General features: G+C 37.3%; 1 pseudogene; it reads left to right on the top strand.

Moving 5' to 3' along the window:
* Positions 1 to 1,065: 1,065 nt before the first annotated feature.
* LOC101593288 lies at positions 1,066 to 1,302 on the top strand (annotated as a pseudogene).
* The last annotated feature ends 6,263 nt before the right edge of the window (positions 1,303 to 7,565 follow it).

Raw genomic sequence — 7,565 nt, 5'->3', positions numbered from 1 at the left:
AATAAAATAGAACAATGAGAGAATTGTCCTGGAGTTTGAAGAAGCTTTAGTTGAAAAAAATGTGATGCAAAAAAGACCTAATGTGATTTTCCTCAGCGATCAAAGTCCTTCTTCAGTGAATCTCATTATGTATGTGCATCAATCTTGAAGACACTCTGAGATTGCTAACAAATGCATGTTCTTTTCCTTCATAGACATCATTTGTACATCAGATCTCTGTATGTTTCATTCTTTCAATAAAACAAAGATAACTTTCTTAGTAATACATAAATTCTAGTGTCTCATAAAACTTTCCTAAGCAGAGTGAAAAATAGTGAGCTTGCCAGAGTCCTCTGGGTGGTTTTTTTTTTTTTAACTCAAATTCCCTTATATATTTGAATTTTTTCTGTTCTTTGATTTCTGTTTAACTCCAATACTACCTTAGGCCCTGCATACCCTGAAACGTTACCCTCGTGTGATGTCATCAACTGAGCGTTCATGTACAGCAGAAGAATGAGATGGATGTACTGCCTGGCTGCTGGTGCTGAGTTGTCCCCCCCAGTGTCTGTGTGTTGCAGGCCGTGTGCCCAGCCTGTGGGACTATGAGTACGTGGTGTAACACTTAGGAGCTAGGACTCAGGACAAGGCATGTCCAGCTTTGTGTAGAGAAGTGTTGGGATCCCAGCTCTCTCACTTCCCAAACACCATCAGGTGAGCAGCTGCCTCAGCCTCAGCCTCAGCCTCCTCCTGTGACCTGTTGTGTCCCCCTACCTCCCCAAAGCAATAAGGCCAAGAGACCCTGCTTGAAACTTCAGAATACTTAAGTCAAAATAAACCTTCTCCTTTAAAATTTAAAAAAAAAAAGTAAAATGCAATCCCACTTACCCAGCCTACCCAGGAAAAGTCTAGACACAAAGAGATAGAGGAAATAAGAAGCCAACGAAACTCTCCGAAATATAGCAACAGAGGTTTAAAAAAAAAAAAGGTGGAAGATGCCATAGAAAAAGTAATCTCCAAGGTATAAAAGAAATGTGTACTTAATAAAAGAAAATAAGAGACGTGGGGAAAAAAGTAGCTTTTCGGACAATGGCAGAGCTTGGCGAGGCAAACAAAGTGGAGCTGCAGCAGCCGGTGGAGGCCAAAGAACAAAAGATGTGGTTCACTGCCCAGGTGTATTACTTCATGGAGGTATTTTGGGGTAAATGTGTGGAGAAGTCAGGCAATTGCCTAGACTCTCCCACTGAAAATTGCCTTACTATCTGTGTGGACCACTTCTTTGACACTACTCTTGCCATCACCAGTCAATTTGCCCAGATTGTATAGAAAGAAGGACAGTAGACTAATGCCTGGGAAGCAACAAAGGACTGTTGCACAGCAGATTCAAGGTCCACTGAGGGAAGAATTGTCAATCCATTTTCAAGTCAGCATTAGCCTGTGGTGCTAAAAAGCAACAGGTCAAATGTACAAAACATTTATTTATTTGGAATTCATAAATTCCAGGTTGTAACACGTCAGTTAAACAACAAATGTGAATTTTCCAACTCTTAAAAAAAAGTCATAGGATTGTCCTGTTACAATTTTGTATGAGATTTGATTTCTAAATTTCTGTGTAAAAATTCATAACTTTTTTTCACATTTGATAAGGATTTAAATTTGAGGATATCCATAGTTGCTGGAAAACAGCAGTTCCATGTTATGTCTAAGGCATTTGATATTCAGACAGATAGTGATGTAAAGCTCAACTGCCTCTGTTACAGGGCAATAATAGCATTAAGCTTCTCTTCTGCATGTTTAACAACTAAAGTTTGCAGACAAAAAATTACAGAAATAAAGGGGCTACAAGGATAGCCAATATTTTGGCCTAGCCCTTCACGGTCAATGAGGTTTCAGGACACAAAAGCATCTGTGTTGTGACATCCTATAACTCAGTGGTGCCTCAAATTTCCTGATCAAGGACATTATGGGCCCACAGAGGAAAGTGAGCGATGCTGTATAGTGTGCCTAATGAGGGTCACCTAGAGAGATAAAATTCTCTCAAGCTTTCAAAGGCAGCAAATTGGTTAAGCAATGGCCATGATTCATCCAGATGGCTGACACTGTCACAAGATCTACAAGGTTCTGTACATGGTCACAGGGTAAATCCTGAGGAGATTTGACTGACCTTGTCAGATACAAAGTTACATTTTTAGTTATATTGGTCTTGCTTTAACTTGCTCTTTTTTTTTCTCGGCAAAGTACATGGGAACCTCTTTGTGGTTTTTTTCCCATAATTTTACTGATAAACAAATAGCAATGAGATAGTTTCAAATCAAATTGGTAGGACAGTTTCAATAATTAACACATTGCACACATTCTTCCTAGTGGTTAATTGCTATACAAGATGGGAACATGATATCCTATTTACAAACATCATTAGAACAAATCACTCTATTCATTAGGAGAATGTAACTATATATCTATCCTAACCATTTTGAATACACACATCATCTGTATTCGCTGGTTTTGTTTAGTTCCATTATTTGAATATTATAGGTATGTTAACTCAGAAAAATATTCTAAGAGTCCAGTAGCCCATAATAGTATTGGGTCTTCCAATTGACTGGCAATGTCAGAAATTGTTGACCTGAGTCCCCTATAGCTCAACATAACAGCATGGCTTTACTTCTTACATTTCGTTTTTATACTTTTCTGCTGGATGGTTAAGACCAAGGTAAAGCAGGACCTATGCAACAAGAGTTGTAGCATCTGATAAGGTCAGTGAAATCCATTCAGGATTTATCCTGAGATCCTGTACCTCAGATTGTGGAACCTTTGTCAGTGTCAGCCATGTGGGTGAGTCACGGCCCTTGCTTGGCCAAAGTGCTCTCTGTGAAAGACTGAGAGAATGTTTTCTCTCCATGTGACTCTTCTTAGGCACACTCTATATCACTGATCACTTTTCTCTTTGGCCCCATAAATCTCCTTGATCAGAAAATTTGGGACACTACCGAGGTACATGACATTACAGTACAAGTTCTCATATGTCCTGAGTCTTAACTGACCTTAAAAGGCTAGGGCCAAAATGTTGGCTTTCCTTGATGCCCTCCTTTTTCTCTAATTTTGGTCTGCAAACTTAGGTTGTTTAACTTGGTCTTAACAATCCAGCAGAAAAGTGTAACCACGAGGTATAAAAAGTAAAGCTATACTAATATGAGCTATAAAAGGCTCAAGTCAATAACTTTGAACACTTTCCAGCTGTGCTAATAACTCACTACTATTATGGACTACCAGACTATATTGGGTTATTTTGCTGAAATCAAGTACCTACAATCTTTAGACTGGTTTCAATATGAACGAGTCTTTTAAAGACTTCTCCAAATACAGATTCTCTAACTACAGAGGAACGCACATGTCTGGAAAAAAATTAAAAAGGGGGATATTTGGGAGCCACAAAACTAGGAAATCGATCAAATATGTGTAGGTGGGACTTGGCCCAGTGTGCAAAGCAAACAAGCTACCTCACTCCTGAGCTGAACATCCTGTCTGGTTAAGGGTAGCCATCAGTTGCTAGGCAACCTAGTGTTATGCGTTACTAACTTCCCAAAAGTGGAATATATGGACTGTTTTGTTGTGAGAAAAAAAATATATGTATACACAAGAGAGGATAGATATACATCTACTTTCTTAGTTCACTGAGAATAAAAGTTTGTACTAATATTGTTTAGACGAGATATTATGTCTGTATCTTGTCCTCTGAATAACTACTATGAAGACAATAATATGCAATGTATTAATTACTGTAAGTGTCCTGCTTGCCTGTTTTAAAACTGTTTCATTGCTATTTTATCTTTTTCTCATTAAAATGAATAAAAATAAAAAATAAATGTGTAGCAAAATAAAAGACAGTAAGATAGATACAGATTAACAAATAGAGAAACTGAAGAAAACAATGGTAACCATGAAGGCAAAATATAGACAAAAAACAGAATCAATGAAATACATCTGAACAGAAATGTAGATTAAAAACACCACTGAAGGGGCTGGAGGGATGGCTCAGTGGTCTAAAGCACCTACTTAAAACAAGCTTAGCAAAGCACAGGGACCACGGTTCAATCCCCCAGCACCACATGCCAGCCAGCCACGCCCCTCTGGTGGGCTGAGCTGGCCACACACACACACACACACACACACACACACAAATAGATAAATAAATAAATAAAGGCTAACTACTCAATTGAATTTAAAAAAAAAAAACCACTGAAAGTATATGCATCAGAAACAATGAAGACAAGAACAGAATGTCAGATCTAGAAGACAGCAACACAACTAGCAATGAGGAAAAGAAAGATATCTTAAAAATCACAAGAAACCATGAAAAATTCATCCAAAAACTTCTGGATGAGCCAAAGAAGAACAAAACAACATCGGATTTAATGGAATCAGTGAAAAAGCTGGAGACAGAGCAAATGCCATTCAAAACCTCTTCACAGAAATAATGGCAGATACCCCCACACCATAACAGGAGTCACACTAAGCCCCAGGCATCAGCCCTGAGTTCTGATGAACATGGAAAGTTTCAAAAATGTCAAAGTGAAGGAGCAAAAGGCCACATCAGAACATTAGCCCACCAAGAACAAGTACAGGAGACAAGGACATACAAGAACTTAGAAATCACACACCTGAAGAAAAAAAAAAAAGAAAAGAAAAAAGAAAAGAAATCACACATCTGAAATACGTGAAATGATAGAAATTGAAGTGAAAAAACAACTCCATCAGGCTATAGTAGAAATCAGGTCACAAATTCACTGGTAAAAAAGAAATGACAAAAATCGTCAAAGAACTGCTCAGCACATCTAAAGAATAAATTGATAAAAAAAAAATAAAGGAGAATAGAAAACTGGTGGAAACATTGAATGAACAATACAGAAAGGAATTAGAATGAATGAAACAAATTCAAGCAAATATTCAGGAAATTAAGAATCCCATTGACAGCTAGCAATACTACTTGAGTAAAATTGAAGATAGACTTTCAGACCTTGAAGACCACATTGCAACTAGTGAATGTGAAAAGAAAAATATCTTAAAACTAACAAGGAACCAGGAAATAACAATATATCAGCTGCAAAACAATGCAAAGGAAAACAATACAAGACTGATAGGTATTTAGCCTCTCAAGGTCAATGAGGACTCAGGACATAGGAGAACCTGTACTATAACATCATGTAACTCAAAAAAAATTGTGTCCCAAATTTTCTGATCAAGGAGATTGTGGGCCCCAGAGGAAAGTGATTGATGATGTAGAGTGTGCCTAAGGAGAGTCACCTGGAGAGAAAACATTCTCTCATACTTTCATAGAGAGCAAATTGGTCAAGCAATGGCCATGACTCATCCATATGGCTGACATTAATGAAGGATCTACAAACTGCGGTACAGGGTTTCAGGCTAAATGGGGAGGGGATTTGGCTGACCTCGGCAGATACAAAAGTTACATTTCTTGTTAAATAGGTCTTGCTTTATATTGGTCTTAACCATCCAGCAAAAAAGTATAAAAATGAGGTACAAACAGTGAAGCCATAAAAAAATAAAGCCATATTACTATGCTGAGCTGTAAAAGGCTCAAGTCAACAACTTCTGACATTGCCAGTCCTTTGGATAACCCACTACTATTATGGGCTACTGGATTATATTGGATTATTTTGCTAAATTCACACAACTACAGTATTTAAATGGCAATGGAATACCCATCTCTAAACAAAAAAAAGGGTATATAAATGGAAGATCATTTTCTATCTGTACATACAAAGTAGTTAGGATAGATGTACAGCTACTTTCTCTTAATTCAATGAGAAGAAAGATCTGAACTAGTAGTGTTTGGACAGGATATCATGTCTGTACCTTGCACTATGAATAACCACTAAGAAGACAACAATATGCAATGTATTAATTATTAAAACTGTCCTACTAATTGGTTTTGAAACTGTCTCATTGCTATTTGTTTCTCAATAAAATTAATTTTTTTTAAAAAGACTGATAGGTGTCAATGAAACAACAAGAGTCAACACAAATGATGTAAAAAGACTATTTGCAGAAGTAGTAACAGAAAATTTTTGAATCATGGAAAGAGAATCTAACTATAAAACTCCAATTTTTAAAAAAGAATGCAAATTATCCATAACCAAAATAAATGTATACCCAGACACAGAATAATCAAGACCCAGCAATTCAGCAAAAGAATATTAAAAACTGTTACAGAAAACAAACAGACCACCTATAATGAAAAGTTTATCAGAATAATTGCAGTTTCTCAACACAAACCATCAAGTCAAGAAAATCTTGGACTCTAGCTACCGTCTTGCACCCCCATGTATGTGCACCTAATCTCAGCTGGACTGCCTGAGAACCATGGAGTTCCAGCCTTACATCCCTATGCTATCCATATCAGCTGTGATAAAACAAAAGAAACCATAATGAACAAGAAATAACTCACTGCAGCCACAATTGCACATAGTCAAAAGGAACTGCTCACAGAAAAAAAAGGTGGTTCATAGAACAGTCATAACAAGTGATAAAAAAAAACTTCAATTCTTATTAAAGAAGTTAGTAGTAAATTATACCCCTGGTATTGAAGAGGTAAATATGTGTACAAACCAAGGAATATTTATCCACTTCAAAAACCCTTGATACTGGGTGTGGTGGTGCACACCTATAATCCCAGTGCTGGAGAGGCTGAAAACATGAGAATAACTATGAATCCAAGCTGTATAGTGAGATTCTGTACCAAATATGTTAAAAAAAATAATAATAATCCAGGCATCTCTGGTGGCAAACACTTTCACCATTACAGACCATGCTGAGACAAACAACAGACATAAATGCTACACAGTATCTTGAACTAGGTTGATGCACCTGGTATGACTAATTGAAGGAAACTGGATGAAGCTCCAAACAAAAAAATTCTGTGGATGCAAAAGCATCTCTTGGGGCTGGGGAGATGGCTCAGTGGAATAAGTGCTTCCCTGGCAAGCACAAGGGTCTGAGTTCAATCCCTGGTTCTGCAAAAAAAAAAAAAAAAGGAAAAGAAAAAGCATCTCTTGTTACTGGAGAGGCTGATGATGGTCAAGTTTCATAACTTGGGGAGAATTTTGATGAGGTTTCTAAGAAAGAGGCAAACTGAACTAAGGCTGCTTCTGAAAAAGATAAAGCTTGAAAGAAGTTACTGGGAGATTCTGTTTTATATTATGAGTGATTTTTCAAATTATTTTATTTATAGATCTAACAAAATCTAGATCAGTAATGCTTTTTAAGACCAATACCGTAGGACACTTCAGCTCTTTTTTTTTCCTTCATTCCATGCAATGAAGCTGCAGAGGCATGGGAATATAGTTTGAAACAAATGTTAATAAAAATATTTGCCTAGTGAAAAAAGAAGGGGCCAGGGAGATAGCTCAGTAGAATAAGCACTTGCCTGGCAAGCACAAAATCTTGAGTTCAATCCTCAGTGAAAAGAAGAAAGAAGGAAAAAGAAGAAGAAGGAGAAGGAGAAGGAGAAGGAAAAGGAGGAGGAGGAAAGGAGGAGGAGAAGGAGGAGAAGGAGGAGGAGGGAGGAG

This window comes from Octodon degus, unplaced genomic scaffold (genome assembly GCF_000260255.1).
Source record: "Octodon degus isolate 3935 unplaced genomic scaffold, OctDeg1.0 scaffold00032, whole genome shotgun sequence".
Lineage (NCBI taxonomy): Eukaryota > Metazoa > Chordata > Mammalia > Rodentia > Octodontidae > Octodon > Octodon degus.
Note: the sequence above shows the minus strand (reverse complement) of the source record. Positions and strands in the feature narration are given on the sequence as shown.